The sequence below is a fragment of the Antedon mediterranea genome, chromosome 7 (assembly GCF_964355755.1).
Source record: "Antedon mediterranea chromosome 7, ecAntMedi1.1, whole genome shotgun sequence".
NCBI classification, from domain to species: domain Eukaryota; kingdom Metazoa; phylum Echinodermata; class Crinoidea; order Comatulida; family Antedonidae; genus Antedon; species Antedon mediterranea.
In genome coordinates, this window is record NC_092676.1 from 16,191,044 (window position 1) to 16,208,754 (window position 17,711).

A 17,711-nucleotide genomic window follows, 5' to 3' on the forward strand; every position below is an offset into this window, starting at 1 on the left:
TTAAAGTGGGTTTGAATGAAATTTAAAAACTTGTTTAAAACTGTTAGTTTTTCGTTGTAAATAGGTATATATTACAGAACATACCTATTGGAATTCGGTTCATTAATAACTTCACAAATAAAAAAAGAAACTTATCTGTATCTTTCATTCGAGATATTAAATAGCACGCCCTCTTTATTCCTTCAACATGAACATGTTGCTCACAGCTCACTATGTCGGTCGGTTGGTTGGTCGGTTGGTCGGTCGGTCAGTCGGCTGGTCGGTAAACAAATTTGTATGTGGCCTTGTTTGACATGGATCAAAACATCAGCAGTCAAGTGGTCAAGGTAGGAACAATGGCAATACAATCGGCACAGGTTCAAGACACTGCGCTAGCAGTAGAACAAGTCTTATCTTTTCGGATATATGTGGTAGTACCTATGTGTCGTCCACTTCTGTGCGTAATTCAGCCCAGGTTATTCCCCCGTTTACCTATTTTACCTATTTACAAAATTACAAAAAGCAAAATATCAAGTATCTCTCTCACTCATTCCATTAGTTAACAGTAATTATTATTATGAAATACAAACAAAAAAATGCAATGATGTCGGGAATGTGGTTGTTACCTGTTGCTGTTACAATATTTCCACATATTGAAATTGAAGTGAATCTTTAAATTTCCGTATATTAATAATTGTAAATAAAATGTACAAATCTAATTAACGCAGTTCTTGTTTGGTGTCATAAAACAAGTAAGATAAATATCCATCGATACCTGTACATCAATAATTAGCACACTAGAATGATTTGAAGATTTGCACATAATTTTATAGACTTTGTTTACACATTTACGTCAAAATAGGTAATGTTCACATTTACTCTCGTTATGTTTGCGCATTAGTTAGCGATGAATGTTTATTCTTATCTTCTCGCTATAGTATTTTGTGTGGAGGTGCGTGTGTGTGTGGGGGGGGGGGGGGAGATTGCGTTTTGTTCGAACCTTAGTTAATATATGGCTCCTACCCACTCAAGCTAGCCTTTTGGAGGTTGCCACCATCTTTTGCTTTCAAATTTTTATAATACTGAAATATATTGAAATAGAAATACTGATATTCTTTTTCTCGGATGAAAGCAATGATGTGTACATTCTTGTCATGTGTTCCTTTTTAAAACCTTATTATTATGTTTCCACCTTTTCTGCAATTAAAAGAAATAAATGTGTTTTTTTTAATTTGATATATGATTTATTTTTCAGAGACAAATCCAGCTTAAACGATCTAGGCCTAATACTGTAATGTATTAGGCCTAATACATCAATATTGGTTGTATTTGTGTTTACGCTCTAGCACTATGGAGGACCTCGGTTGGGACAGCGAGTTAGCTATCAAGATTTTAAGACGGCTTATGTATGCATCTGAAACAATTGAATCGGTGAAAGAATGTGTAGATTTCAAAGAAAGTTACTCGTCAATTTCCAGGTAAAGAATACGTTCGGATTTTTGTTTTGAAATTAGGATTTGCATTATGTAGGTTTTACTTGTTAAAGGACAACTTGACCGACGACCATCTTTTAACAACGTATTAGGGAGGGATGTACGTACATATAATTTCAGAACCATCGCGAGATTAAGGCACTGTCACTTGTGATGAAACAAGATATACTCTATGAAAAGCTTATGCAAAAAAGAAGAAGAAAAGATAAGCAAGGGCGGTCGCAGAACTATTTTATTTGCATAATCTTTTCATAAAGTATATCTTATCTTATTGTTTTATCACAAGTGACAGTGTAAATATGGTTAGTGAAATATTTCGTAGATTTGTCCACATGACTATGTTTGAGTGTCTCACATTCATGTACACATCCCAATGTTATTTATGATTGAGAAATTTGTAAATGAGATCATTGTAAATTAGAAGCCTTAAACAACAACATTTGACGGGTTGGTTCATTCAAACAAATGAATAAGGTGTTATATAGTATTGTTTAAAAGTGGCATAGGAAAAACAACGGCCTTAAAGGACAACTTGACTGAGGACCATATTTTTACAACGTATTAGGGATGTACATATAATTTCAGAACAATCGCGAGATTAAGGATATTGCCACACGCGCTTGCCGTACAGCCGTTGCCGTAAATTGATGTGACGTCACAGGTGCATCGCAAAATCGACTTAATGAGTTCAGATAAGCAAAAGAAACAATAAAAAAAAAATCAACATTTATATTTTTTGATTTATTTACAAAGTAGGGGTTGCCCAAGAGTCCAGGACTGGGCGTAGATAACGAGTATTTGCGAAGCGAATTTTGTTAAATGACACCCCTAGATGGCCGGAAATGGTACTTTTGCACGTGCAATTCACGATAAATGGCACCTCTAGTTCACCGAAAATAACATTTGAAAAAGTTAAAGCTGCTGCTATAAATATATATTGAGCAAAACGTTAAATTGTATTATTTTGAAATTAATTCTAAATAAGTCAGTAAAAGCACTTTTGATTAAGACAGATTATGCCTGCTGTGGGGTATAGAACATAGAAATATATCAATACGTTTATTGACGCAACCAAACATTCCTTGTTTATTGTAAAGTAGTATACGCTTTATAAAATATATATTCCAAACTCAACAATAACGCAGAAGAACCCTATGACGACGATTATGAAAATGTATTATTGTACAACTTAACCGTTTGATGTTTTATTGTCTTGATGCACTACTGTTCTATTTTGAAAATAAAATGGGTTTTTTTCAAATTACTCTATAACGCTTATTAAGTATGGTAAATATATTGTGCTTTATATAACTTAAGGCCCATTTACACTAGACCGATAACTATTGACGATATGAATAGATAAAATATTTAAAAAGGTTTTATTCTAGAACTATTGGATAACAAATTATGTCTTTGATTAAAATAATGTTTCCACACGTCCAATCAAGTGACGCCATGATTAGTATAGCTATACTATATTGACGATACAACGATGCTATAGCTGTGTTAACAGAGACTTGGCTGAATGATGCTACTATTGATTTTGTGAATTGTTCCGGTTTTAAAAAGTTCACGAAGAATAGATGCAACAAGAGAGGTGGTGGTGTTGCTATTTTGGTGATGATTTTGCCTGTGAATCTTGCATTGCACATGGTAGCTGTAATTTCGAATGCTTTTGGATAAAGACAACTATTCCAGGTAGTCACTTTATATTGGAGCTATTTATTATCCACCGTCTGCCGCTAATGCGGATTTGTTGATTGAGCACATTGTTGATACAATTGATAACATTCGTTCTATGGATTTCGCTGCTCCTATTGCTATTTTGGGTGACTTTAATGACCTAGATCTAGCTGAGCTGGAAGTGAATGTTGGACTGTCGCAAGTTGTTAACTTCGCTACACGAAAGGATGCCCTGTTGGACAAGATATTTTTGAGTCGTGCTGATCTTTACCATCTTCCGCAATGCTTAGCGCCACTGGGTCGGAGTGACCATAATGCCATCCTATTGGAACCACTGATTGAATTACCTCAGCACAAGCGTCTATCAGTGCGTTCTCAGCCACATTGTGACTCCTCTGTTTTGTCCTTTGGTCAATGGGTGACAACCCATGAGTGGAATGATGTGCTGAATATTGAGGACGTCAATCGAAAACCAAAATGTTCTCTTCAATTTTGAATGGTGCTTTTAACAAGATCTTTCCTGTGCTGATTAGGAACAAGCGCACTGCTGACAAGCCCTGGATGTCTGACAAGATTCGAAGATTAATTGTCTCTAGACAAAATTTGTTTCGTAGGTTTGGTAGAACGGATGAGTGGCGTTCAATTCGCAACTTAGTCCAAGATTGTATTAGAAAGGCTAAAAAAATTCCTTATTAAGTCTTAAACGTAACAACCCTGCCATGTGGCATAAAGGTATTAAACAACTATGTAATCTTAAGACTAAAAATACTAATTTTACCATGCCTGGGCTGTCCAAAGTTGAAACTGCCTCTGAGATCAATTAATTTTTGGTAGAATAATAATCCTGAAAAGTCTTGCACTATCTAAATTAACATATGCTGCAAATATCACTGATGTTCCAAAATATGTATATTAGTAGGCCTGTTAAGTGACCCAATCCTTCAAATTGTGATAACATTCTGAAACTTTGCACAGTTATTCATTAGGGTGTCAAAAATATGAAATGGAAGGGTTGCACAAAATTTGGTCAGGGGAAAGCCGCCATTTTGGATTTCAAAATGGCGGACCGAAATTGTTCACTTTTCAGGTATATCTCTGCTAAATAGGCACCTAGAGTTCTGAATTTAGGTGCAAATAATATGGTAATGGGGTCACCAAACATATTGGTATAACTAACATTTTAATTGCATGGCGGCCATTTTGGATTTCAAAATGGCGGACTTCAAATTTTCACTTTTTAGGTATATCTCTGCTAAAGAGGCACCTAGAGTTCTGATTTTAGGTGCAAATTATATGGTAGTGGGGTCACCAAACATACTGGTATAACTAACATTTTGATTCCATGGCGGCCATGTTGGATTTCAAAATGGCGGATTTCAAATTTTCATTTTTCAGGTATATCTCTGCTAAAAAGGCACCTAGAGTTCTGATTTTAGGTGCCAATTATATGGTAATGGGTAACCAAACATATTGGTATTTAACTGACATTTTTATTGCATGGCGGCCATTTTGAATTTCAAACCTACAGTTATAATTTTAGGTACAAAGTATATTATAGTATTGAGGTCAACAAACATATTAGTATAACGTCTTTGATTGCATGGCGGCCATTTTGAATGTAGCTCAACCCGTACTGGCTTTACACTATTTGTTTATCTTCATAATTACATGCATTTAACACGGACACTTATTGTAGGTCACATTTTCCCTGGCAACCACACAGCTCTGTACATCGTAAATCACTCTTTCTGCATTTACAGCATCCAAGATCACAGTCGGTGTGTCCACAGCGAATTAAAACCTTTCTGACATCTGAAAGTTCCGGCAATGAACTCCAAGCTGGACTAAATTTTTTGCCGTCCTTCCTCTATCCCCATTTCGCTGGGTCCTGTTCAACCCTGAATGCATCTAGACAGTCGTACCACTTCCTGGCTTCCGTTTCAAATGTTCTCTTAATGCCGCAGATGTTGGGGGATATTTTCAATAGTCTTTCTCTTGTAAAAAGATATCGTCTTGCATCATTAAATGTTCTGCAGTAGACATAGTTACAACAAACTGTTCTAGATAATCTGTGTCTGTTTCACTGACTGTCTGTTTCCTACAGACAATGACATCCTCTCAAAAACTGGAGTCATACATGGCATCTTTTTCAAGGTCTCGTTAAATGTAGCTTTACCTTTTCCTTAAACAGATGAAGTTCTATCACAACCGCTAATGGCATGAAAGAACAAGTAAGCGGCTGATGCTTGTGATCCAAGAGAAGAAGCAATCTCGTGTATTGGGATGTACTTCAAGTGCTTCCCCACTCCAAACTCGATCCGAAGCTCGTGGATGCCAGGTATTTTGTGGAAAGCTGACAACAACATCACTGTGTACAGTCTTGATAATGCGTGGAAAATTTCAGCGGCAAGTTTAACGTGAACAAACATACGTTCATCTACCTCTTCTATGTTACATGGCATCAGCGATTGTATATTTACTGGTTTGTTACAGCTCTGTCTCCCAAAGACCCTACAAACATTCCGTGATTTGTGCCAATGTTCTCTACTACTTCAGTTACAATAAATGAAAACAACTCTGATTTGTTGTCATCAAATCTAAAAAATGTGGTCCAATTGTTGGGCATGCTCCCGCTGGCTTTAACGACCCTGCTTACACCAGAGACGCGGTTTGAACGCGTACCAGACTTTAAACTGTCGTTAAAGTATCTATCGTGTCACTGATCAAAGTTGATGGTTGTATGACACTTGATATATACTCAATGAATGTCTTCGAATCATTGGGTCTGAGCATATTGATTATTGCTGGTCCATCTAACACCTTGGCAGCAACTAATGGTGCTTCATTTTGTCGTACAACCATATATAGACCATCAACTTCGATCAGTGACGCGACCAGATTTGGTTTTCGATAGATAGTTTAACGACGGTTTAAAGTCTAGTACACGTTCAAACCGCGGCACTGGTGTAAGGAGGGGCGTCAAAGCCAGTGGGAGCATGCCCAACAATTGGACCACATATTCGAGATATGATGACAACAAATCAGAGTTGTTTCATTAATTGTAACTGAAGTAGTAGAGAACATTGACACAAATCACGGAATGTTTGTAGGGTCTCTGAGAGACAGAGCTGTAACAAACCAGTCTGTAAAAATATACAACCGCTGATGCCATGTAACATAGAAGAGGCAGATGAACGTATGTTTGTTCATGTTAAACATGCCGCTAAAATTTTTCCGCGCATTCTTGTCAAGACTGTAGACAGTAATGTTGTTGTTATTTCATTGTCAACTTTCCACAGAATACCTGGCATCCACGAGCTTTGGATCGAGTTTGGAGTGGGGAAGCACTTGAAGTATATCTCAATACACAAGATTACTTCTCTTGGATCACAAGCATCAGTCGCTTGTTCTTTCATTCCTTTAGCAGTTGTGATACAACTTCATCTGTTCAAGGAAAGGAATTTGAGACGATGTCATTGTCTGTAGGGGATGTTAGTGACACAGATTATCTAGAACAGTCTAGATGGATTCAGGGTTGAACAGGACCCAGCAAACTGGGGATGGAGGAAGGACGGCAACAAATTTAGTCCAGTTTGGAGTTCATTGCCGGAACTTTCAGATGTCACAAATTAGGTTTTAATTCGATGTGACACACTGACTGTGATCTTGGACGCTGGAAATGCAGAAAGAGTGATTTATGATGTACAGAGCTGTGTGGTTACCAGGTTTGAGCTACATTCAAAATGGCCGCCATGCAATCAAAGACGTTATACCAATATGTTTGTCGACCTCAATACCATATTATACTTTGTACATAAAATTATAACTGTAGGTACCGTACTGAAACATTTTGAGCTTGCCATTTTGAAATTCAAAATGTCCGCCATGCAATCAAAATGTTAGTTAAATACCAATATATTTGGTGACCCATTACCAGTTGCACCTAAAATCAGAGCACTGTGTACCTTTTTAGCAGAGATATACCTGAAAAGTGAAAATTTGGGGTCCGCCATTTTGAAATCCAACATAGCCGCCATGTAATCAAAATGTTAGTTATACCAATATGTTTGGTGACTCCATTACCATAATTATAATTTGCACCTAAAATCAGAATTCTAGGTGCCTTTTTAGCAGAGATATACCTGAAAAGTGAAAATTTGAAGTCCGCCATTTTGAAATCTAACATGGCCGCCATGCAATCAAATGTTAATTATACCAATATGTTTGGTGACCCCACTACCATATATTTTGCATTTAAAATCAGAACTCTAGGTGCCTCTTTAGCAGAGATATACCTGACAAGTGAAAATTTGAGGTCCGCCATTTTGAAATCCAAAATGGCGGCTTTCCCCTGACCAAATTTTGTGCAACCCTTCCATTTCATATTTTTGACACCCTAATGAATAACTGTGCAAAGTTTCAAAATGTTATCACAATTTGAAGGATTTGCCTAAAATATGCACCTTAACATGCCTACTATATACACAAGTTACAAATCTAATATATAATTTTATTTGGAACAATAAAAGGGAAAAGATAAAAAGAAAAACTCTAATTGGTGATGTTGAGATGGGAGGCATTAAAATGCCTGATTTTACTCTTCATGTTAACGCACTCATGTGTGGCTGGTTAAAAAGAATTATGAATGATGATGGTGCTAAATGGAAACATATTCAAATGTATTATATTAAAAAAATATGTGATGTTAATGTTTTACTTAATATGTCATGTTATAACATTATTGATGTTAATTCTGATAAAATTCCACTGTTTTACAAAAATATGATAAAAACCTACATAAATTATAACAGAATCTCTAAAAAAAAACCTGAAACTTATAACGATATAATGAATGAGCAACTGTGGGGAAACCACTACGTTAAACTAAAAAAATCGCTTTTCTACAAGCATTAGATTGACAGTGGCATTATCAGTATTAAAGACATTGTTAATAAGAACACTTTTTTAACATCAAACGAAATACTGGTGAAACTACAATGTAAAACAAACTGGTTAAATGAGTATTTGTGCATTATTAAGGCAATACCAATTCAATGGAAACGTATTATTAAGGAGGTAGATATTTTCAATTGTGATGATAATGATGAATTAGTTGGGACCAAGTATGAGATTAATACTACCAAACTAATATACTCATGGTTTGTGAAAGAATATTTCATTATTCCAATGTCACAACTAAAATGGGAAGAGTACTTCAATGATAACAACATTGATTGGAAAACTTCTTGGTTACGGAAAGTATGTAAAATGAAAGATAAGAAACTAGCACAATTCAATTATAAGATGTTACATAGAATACTGCCTACCAACAAACGGCTGTATCAGTGGAAAGTTAAGGAAACACAAACGTGTGACAAATGTGGAGAAATTGAAAATGAAAATCATTTGTTTTTTAGTTGTAGATTTATTCAGAAATATTGGAGGAAAATGCTTAGTATCTTTATAAGTTTAAATCACAATAATATATCATTTAAACAATTAATACTAGGAACGGGAGATAAGCTAATAGATTATATTTACACTTTTGCAGCATTTACTATTTATAGAATAAAAATGTTATCTGCACTAAATAAGCCAGTGGGTAAATCTTTATGGAATTCATTTAAAAGCAATATGTTATATAACATTGAATGTGAAACATATAACAATAAAGAAACAAGTATAGAAAAATGGGTAGCTTTAAGAAATAAGATTATGATAATATAATTTCTAATTTGATACGATTAACCGAAAAAGAATTACAGTGATACGGGTTACTGGTGGTACTGAGCTATTATTGTTTTTTTTATCATGTGTAGTGAATTTATCTTAGTTGGTTCCGAGCTTTCTCAGGCGTATATATATAACTCCACGCGACGTATACAGTCACTGAATGATAACTCATACAAAAAGTATATTTAACTCAACTAGAACTTTTATTCCTTGTAATTCGATTAATACATCTTTCTACCACTACCAGTCAAGCCTTAATATTCTCTTTATCAACTTTCCGTTTATCTACTCTGATCTTATTCTCTCTTCTCGTTTATCTACTCTGATCTTATTCTCTCTTCTCCCTTAATATCTATTACATTCTACTTTTATACTGGATATGCAAATTTTAGGCTTCAGAGGAGGATAACATTTTCCCTCCAAAAATTATACGATTTTGATTGGCTAATAATAAGGCGGACCTGGTCTAAAGCATCCTTCTCTAAACACAGAGAATCACAACATCAATAATATGACATTCCTCTTTTTGGGAAAAAGATTGTGTCAATCTTTCCAACAATTTAACATTTAAAACCATTTTACTTTAAACTATCTACTAATAACACCTCTATAATATTATTATGCACGGCTTAATCCATCTGCATTTCCATTTAATGATCCTTTCTTGTAAATAACTTTAAATTGATATCCTTGTAAAAACAGAGCCCATCTCATAAGTCTAACATTGGCACCCTTCATTGAGTCCATCCATCTCAATGCCTGGTGGTCAGTATGAACTTGAAATTCACAACCATACAGATAATACTTAAGTTTATTGATAGCCCAAACAATAGAGAGGCACTCTTTTTCTGGCACAGAATATCTCTGCTCATGTACAGATAACTTTCTACTTAAGTACACAATGGGATAATCATTTCCCTCACCATCTATTTGGCTCAGCACTGCACCTATGCCATAATTTGAGGCATCGGTTTGCAATATAAACATCTTATCAAAATTTGGGGCTTCAGAGGAGGATAACATTTTCCCTCCAAAAATTATACGATTTTGATTGGCTAATAATAAGGCGGACCTGGTCTAAAGCATCCTTCTCTAAACACAGAGAATCACAACATCAATAATATGACATCATGTATATAAATATATTGTATAATCCGGGTTGTAAAATGAAAACAAACAAATGAAAATGTGTGAACTATTTTAAAACGGGATAGATGATAATGATGATACTGTCAAGTGTATAAAAAAATATAAGAAAATTAATGAAAAAAGGAGTAATACAGAATTCATATATGTAAAAATGTTACTTATGAACTGTAACGACATTTACAAGTTAAATAATACGATTTTATGTAATATGAGATTTGATTTTGATTTGATTTGATTTGATTTATTTCGGCATCAGTACATAAAATATCACAGACATACAATTAAAATTGGCAAATATAAAAATACCAATATAAAACAAGGATGCCAAGGATAACTTATAAAAGTCCTCTACGGACTTGTTTCCAATGAGGTCCTTTGAAAGAACAGCAAAAAAGACAAACAAAGCAACATAAAAAAAATACAAAAAACAGCAAAAAGGACAATCGAAAAAAGAAGAAGCGCTAATTAAATAGTTTCTAGAGCTAGTGAACGTTCCTGTAGATACTTTTTAACTTTACTTTTAAAACAACAAACAGTTTGTGATTCCTTAATGTTAATTGGTAAATTATTCCATTCTTTAATAGCATTGTAAAAAAAGGTCACATGTGCCATTGGCTTGATAGTTGGGATTCTAAAATTAAAATTGCATCCCCTAGTATTGTAATTATGACTGTCTGAAATTATAATAAAACGATTGCATAAATAAGGTGGACAACAATGATTATATATTTTAAAAACATGACAGACTCTAAGAAATTCGACAATAATATATATATATAAGATAATATGAATGTGAATAAAAGTGGTGTTTGCGCCACAAAAGAGAAACAAAAACTATGTAATCTTAAGACTAAAAATACTAATTTCACCATGCCTGGGCGCGATTTTTTTTTTCGTACATAAGTTGGGGACCCCCTCATGAAACGTCACAAAATAAACATGAATAATTCATCAGTTAAATTTTCTTGTTCCGTGTGCACCCAAGCGTATAGCAACAAGAAGTGATTACACAAGTGCGGTACGATTCTAGGCCTCCTATCTCCGCTGTTGTTGCGGCGTGCGATTTCATAGAAGAATAGCGGCGTTTTGTGTGGATTGTTGAAATAATTAGCCTTTAGTTTATGGTGCTTTTAATATAATTTATTACTAAAGAATTACGTGTTAAAATTATAGTTTCTATTAATACTATTAGGCCTAATTATTAGTCTCTAAACCCATGTCTATTCTAGTAGTAGCTGTGTGGGTGTGTGTGACCTGTGTGTGTTAGGTATGACCAAAGATAGTTACACTATCTTTGGTATGACACAATCCGAGTAATAAGTCAGCAAAATTAAACAATAAACATTACACAAAAATACATTTTTTATTCTCGTGGGTCAAATCTTCCCATCTCATGTGTACGCGCATTTTTAAAGTTCCTTTGAGTACATGCATATTGTTTGATAATAAAATAGCAGAATTAAAAAAATACAGTACACAAATTATACACATTCTTTATTCTTGTGGGTCTAAGCTTTCTTTGGGCAATGTCCAATGAATTACTACTTAGTTTAATGTCTTGCCTAGCTGTCGATTAGCCTCGACTCGACACATTTTGTGTGAAGAAGAGTGCGCGAAGGCAATCACGTGAATTGACTTAGAATCCTAGGCCTACTGTAGAAAGTATCGTATCGCAGTTGTGTAATCACTTCTTGTTGCTATACGCTTGGGTGCACACGAAACAACAAATTTAACTGATGAATTATTCATGTTTATTTTGTGACGTTTCATGAGGGGTCCCCAACTTATGTACGAAAAAAAAAATCGCTGCCTGGGCTGTCCAAAGTTGAAACTGCCTCTGAGATCAATGCCCATTTCTCTAGTATTTCTAATGCCATCCCTCCTCTTAATTTAAACGATTTGCCTGCTTATCTCCCAGCCCCTGGGCCACCACCTTTAATATATGCTGGTCAGGTCCTAAAAGCCCTTTGTAATCTTAAGCCTAACAAAGCTGGCCATCCAGATGAACCCCCTATTAAATTATATAGAGATTTTGCTCCTGAACTGGCTGAACCTGTTGCGGATATCTTCAATCATGCATTGAAGGATGGTGTTTTCCCTGACCTTTTGAAAAGGCTACTGCAGTTCCCATTCCTAAAACTGTGAATGCTAGTTCTGTCTCTGACCTTAGACCTATTTCCCTTACCTATATTCTTGCCAGGGTATTTGAATCTTTTATTGTTAAGTGGATTCTTGAAGATATTAAGGGTAAATTAGATTCTCGTCAATTTGGTAGTAGGAAAAAGGCTTCCTCAACTATCTTGTTAGTCTTATTGACTCTACACTCAAAGATGTTGAGAAGGGTAAATGTTATGTTAACGGTTCTAGGACACCTACCCCCTAGACAGTTACCCCCCGGATGTTTACCACCCGGACAACTACCCCCTTAGGACAACTACCCCCCGGACAACTACCCCCCGGACAACTACCCCCTTAGGACAACTACCCCCTTAGGATAACAACCCCCCGGACAACTACCCCCCGGACAACCACCCCCTTAGGACAACTACCCCCCTTAGGATAACTACCCCCCGGTCAACTACCCCTCGGTCAACTACCCCCCGGTCAACTACCCCCCGGTCAACTACCCCCCCCCCCCCCATCCAAAAGTAGACAAATATATAGGACCGGTTTCTGTAAAAATGAAATCATCTGTTTTTAACGGGTGTTTCGAAACTAGAGACCCGAGACCAGAGACCTGACACGAGACCCAATACGAAAAGGGAGACCTATATTTGGGTCTCCCTTTTCGTATATTAGGGTCTCCCTTTTCGTATAGTGTGGTCTCTCTTTTCGTATAGTGGGGTCTCCCTTTTCTTATACTGTAGTGGGTCTCCCTTTTCTTATAGTGGGTCTCCCTTTTCGTATATTTGGGTTTCCCATTTTGTATATTTGGGTCTCCCTTTCGTATAATTGGGTCTCCCTTTTCGTATATTTAGGTCTCCCTTTTCGTATATTAGGGTCTCCCTTTTCGTATAGTGGGGTCTCCCTTTTCGTATAGTGGGGTCTCCCTTTTCGTATAGTGGGGTCTCCCTTTTCGTACGTGGGTCTCCCTTTTCGTATATTTAGGTCTCCCTTTTCGTATTGGGTCTCGGGTCTCTGGTCTCGGGTCTCTAGTTTCGAAACACCCGTTTTTAACCGATTATTCTGTTTAACAGCACGCTAGACCCTAGATGTGCTAGATTTAAAGTACCGTATTTATTGAAAAAACGGCCTGGGCTATTTATTGTTTAGGTGGTTTTTAGGTGGACATTTATTGGAAGAAAGTTGTTTATTCAATGGGAGGGGTATAATCTAATGGAAATAGACGCCGATTATTCCATATGATATTTCATGGGAGTGACATGGTCACCGTTTATTTGAGGGGAATTTATTTAAAGATCGACGTTTATTCGGTGAGTGAACATTGAGGCCAAATATCAAAAGTGATATTATTCTTCAAGTGTACAAAAATACATATATGACAAATTTGAGACAAAAATTAATTCTTTTAAGACCAGTGGTTATCGAAGCATTGTCCTGACGCAAAAATTATTATTATTATTAGCGAACCCAGTCTTTACAGTAAATACAGGGAGTACTATATAATACGTTCGACTATCCTATGATCATGTGTGACAATCTTCAGTTTATACCAGGCTATATTTATGTTCAATCTTTTACTTTTGTTTACAATAATGAATAGTAATTCGTCATTAAAATATAGTTATTAATTCCTATTATACACTGTTGCAGAGTCAGGTTGTTGAATGGTCTGGGTGGTTAGGGTGTTCTAAAGGGATAGTTTTCTGGGTGGTAATTGTCCGGGGGGTAATTGTCCGGGGGGTAATTGTCCGGGGGGTAATTGTTCCTAGGGGGTAATTGTCCGGGGGGTAGTTGTCCAGGGGGTAGTTGTCCTAAGGGGGTTGTTGTCCTAAGGGGGTAGTTGTCCGGGGGGTATTTGTCCGGGGGGTAGTTGTCCTAAAGGGGTAGTTGTCCTAAGGGGGTAGTGGTCCAGGTGGTGGTTGTCCGGGGGGTAGTTGTCCGGGGGGTAAATGTCCAGGGGGTGAATATCCGGATACGTATGTTAACCTATGTGCCACTGACTTTACTAAAGCTTTTGATCGTGTTGATCATAATGTTATTATTATAAAGTTGATTGAACTGGGTGTGAGACTGTGAGGTCGTCCATAATTCCCATCGCCTGCAGGTTTCTCAATTCCCGTTCTCTCAACACCAAGTTTGCTGGGATTTTGTCATCTTCCAAGTCACTGACTTGTGGTGTCCCACAGGGGACATTGCTTGGCCCTGTACTTTTCCTAGTACTTATTAACGATGCTTGTGTTGATTGCTGCAGACGATGGAAATATGTGGATGACCTCACCTTTGGGGAGGTCGTTCGCAAAGGTGATTTGCATTCCATGCAACTGTTAGATGAGTGTTTGGTGTTCATCCAAAAATATGATACCCAAACCCTCCAAATGCCATATCTTGGTTGTCAATTTTCTTAAGGACAAGTCGGATGATATTATATCGCCTTCTTTTAGTCTGAGTGGTTCAATTTTACAAGTAGTTGATCACATGACGCTTCTTGGTGTAATCATTCAAAATGACCTGAAATGGGAACTTAACACTAACAATATTGTGTCTAGAGCTTCTAGACGTTTATTTTCCATGTGCATTTTGAAGAAAGCAGGAATCTTAATTAATGATCTGTTGACTGTTTATATGGCGTATATAAGACCTATTTTAGAATATGCTGCCCCTGTTTGGCATGGCGCTATCACTAAGGACCGTATCCGGATATTCACCCCCTGGACATTTACCCCCCGGACAACTACCCCCCGGACAACCACCACCTGGACCACTACCCCCTTAGGACAACTACCCCTTTAGGACAACTACCCCCCGGACAAATACCCCCCGGACAACTACCCCCTTAGGACAACAACCCCCTTAGGACAACTACCCCCTGGACAACTACCCCCCGGACAATTACCCCCTAGGAACAATTACCCCCCGGACAATTACCCCCCGGACAATTACCCCCCGGACAATTACCACCCAGAAAACTATCCCTTTAGAACACCCTAACCACCCAGACCATTCAACAACCTGACTCTGCAACAGTGTATAATAGGAATTAATAACTATATTTTAATGACGAATTACTATTCATTATTGTAAACAAAAGTAAAAGATTGAACATAAATATAGCCTGGTATAAACTGAAGATTGTCACACATGATCATAGGATAGTCGAACGTATTATATAGTACTCCCTGTATTTACTGTAAAGACTGGGTTCGCTAATAATAATAATAATTTTTGCGTCAGGACAATGCTTCGATAACCACTGGTCTTAAAAGAATTAATTTTTGTCTCAAATTTGTCATATATGTATTTTTGTACACTTGAAGAATAATATCACTTTTGATATTTGGCCTCAATGTTCACTCACCGAATAAACGTCGATCTTTAAATAAATTCCCCTCAAATAAACGGTGACCATGTCACTCCCATGAAATATCATATGGAATAATCGGCGTCTATTTCCATTAGATTATACCCCTCCCATTGAATAAACAACTTTCTTCCAATAAATGTCCACCTAAAAACCACCTAAACAATAAACAGCCCAGGCCGTTTTTTCAATAAATACGGTACTTTAAATCTAGCACATCTAGGGTCTAGCGTGCTGTTAAACAGAATAATCGGTTAAAAACGGGTGTTTCGAAACTAGAGACCCGAGACCAGAGACCAGAGACCCGAGACCCAATACGAAAAGGGAGACCTAAATATACGAAAAGGGAGACCCACGTACGAAAAGGGAGACCCCACTATACGAAAAGGGAGACCCCACTATACGAAAAGGGAGACCCCACTATACGAAAAGGGAGACCCTAATATACGAAAAGGGAGACCTAAATATACGAAAAGGGAGACCCAATTATACGAAAGGGAGACCCAAATATACAAAATGGGAAACCCAAATATACGAAAAGGGAGACCCACTATAAGAAAAGGGAGACCCACTATAAGAAAAGGGAGACCCCACTATACGAAAAGAGAGACCACACTATACGAAAAGGGAGACCCTAATATACGAAAAGGGAGACCCAAATATAGGTCTCCCTTTTCGTATTGGGTCTCGTGTCAGGTCTCTGGTCTCGGGTCTCTAGTTTCGAAACACCCGTTAAAAACAGATGATTTCATTTTTACAGAAACCGGTCCTATATATTTGTCTACTTTTGGATGGGGGGGGGGGGGTAGTTGACCGGGGGGTAGTTGACCGGGGGGTAGTTGACCGAGGGGTAGTTGACCGGGGGGTAGTTATCCTAAGGGGGGTAGTTGTCCTAAGGGGGTGGTTGTCCGGGGGGTAGTTGTCCGGGGGGTTGTTATCCTAAGGGGGTAGTTGTCCTAAGGGGGTAGTTGTCCTAAGGGGGTAGTTGTCCGGGGGGTAGTTTTCCGGGGGGTAGTTGTCCTAAGGGGGTAGTTTTCCGGGTGGTAAACATCCGGGGGGTAACTGTCTAGGGGGTAGGTGTCCTAGAACCCTAAGGACATGTCCAAGTCTATTGAAAAGGTACAAAATAGAGCATTGCGTATCATGATAGGTAACAACTATTTATGCTAGGTAACAACTATTTGTGCTATGATCATGCATTGTCTGTTACTGGTTTACCTACTCTTGTTGAGAGAAGAAACAAACTTGTGTTGTCTTTCGGGGAAGCAGGGGTGGCGCCAGGATCTTCCCGACGCGGGGGCTACATTCCCCGACGAGGGGGCTATGCGAGCATCACTAGGCTGGGGGCCAGGGGGCCGCCAAGGGCCCCCGGTGGGGGTCCAGGGGGAGAATCCCCCGGAAGCAACGCGTTCTAGCGTCATTTGAGGTCATTTTAATCAGATTTAGGGTAGCCATTTTTTCTATTTTTTATAATGCATAAATAAAATACTGCGTGCAAAAAAACGATGCGCGATGTCTGTTTCAATCCATATTTTTCAATTCAAAAAATAAAAGTTCAAAGAAAATTTAGAAAAATAGAGTTGGAGGTCCCGGAAATTGGACTTATTATACTTCAAAACATGAAACAAAATATATAAGTCCCTATCATGGTTGTGACTGAGCTAAGAAATGTTTGAAAAATAGAGATGTTAGGTCCCGGAAAATGCACTTCTTGTACTTCGAAATATGACCAGCTTTATTGTTGGGGCTGAGCTAAGAAAATGTTTAAAACTAGAGCTGCAGGTCTTTAAAAAATTGCATTTTATACTTTGGAAACATCAGGCCTAGAGGCTTAAAATACGCAAGAAGCGTAGACCTTTTTCAGTCGGGGAAATAAGTTTATTCCTCCCAAGTGTATGCGTGCGTACCATCTGGACTTCCGAGTGGTGAGAAATTCATGACATACAGGACATTGCAAATGTAATAACTAGCTATAATAAGATGTTGGCTAAGCGAAAATGGCATGTTTTTTGTTTAGTAATGGATGAAAAATTTATTTTAGGTGCCCCACGGTACAGAAGGTTACTTGTAAATTAAAAAATTGGTGAACATACGAACTATAAACATAATTCGTTTTTGCTGTAGTGTAGCGTACGTCGACGCAGTACACGACGTAACCGTCGGTAAACTTCGCCTGGAAAATAACTACAGTA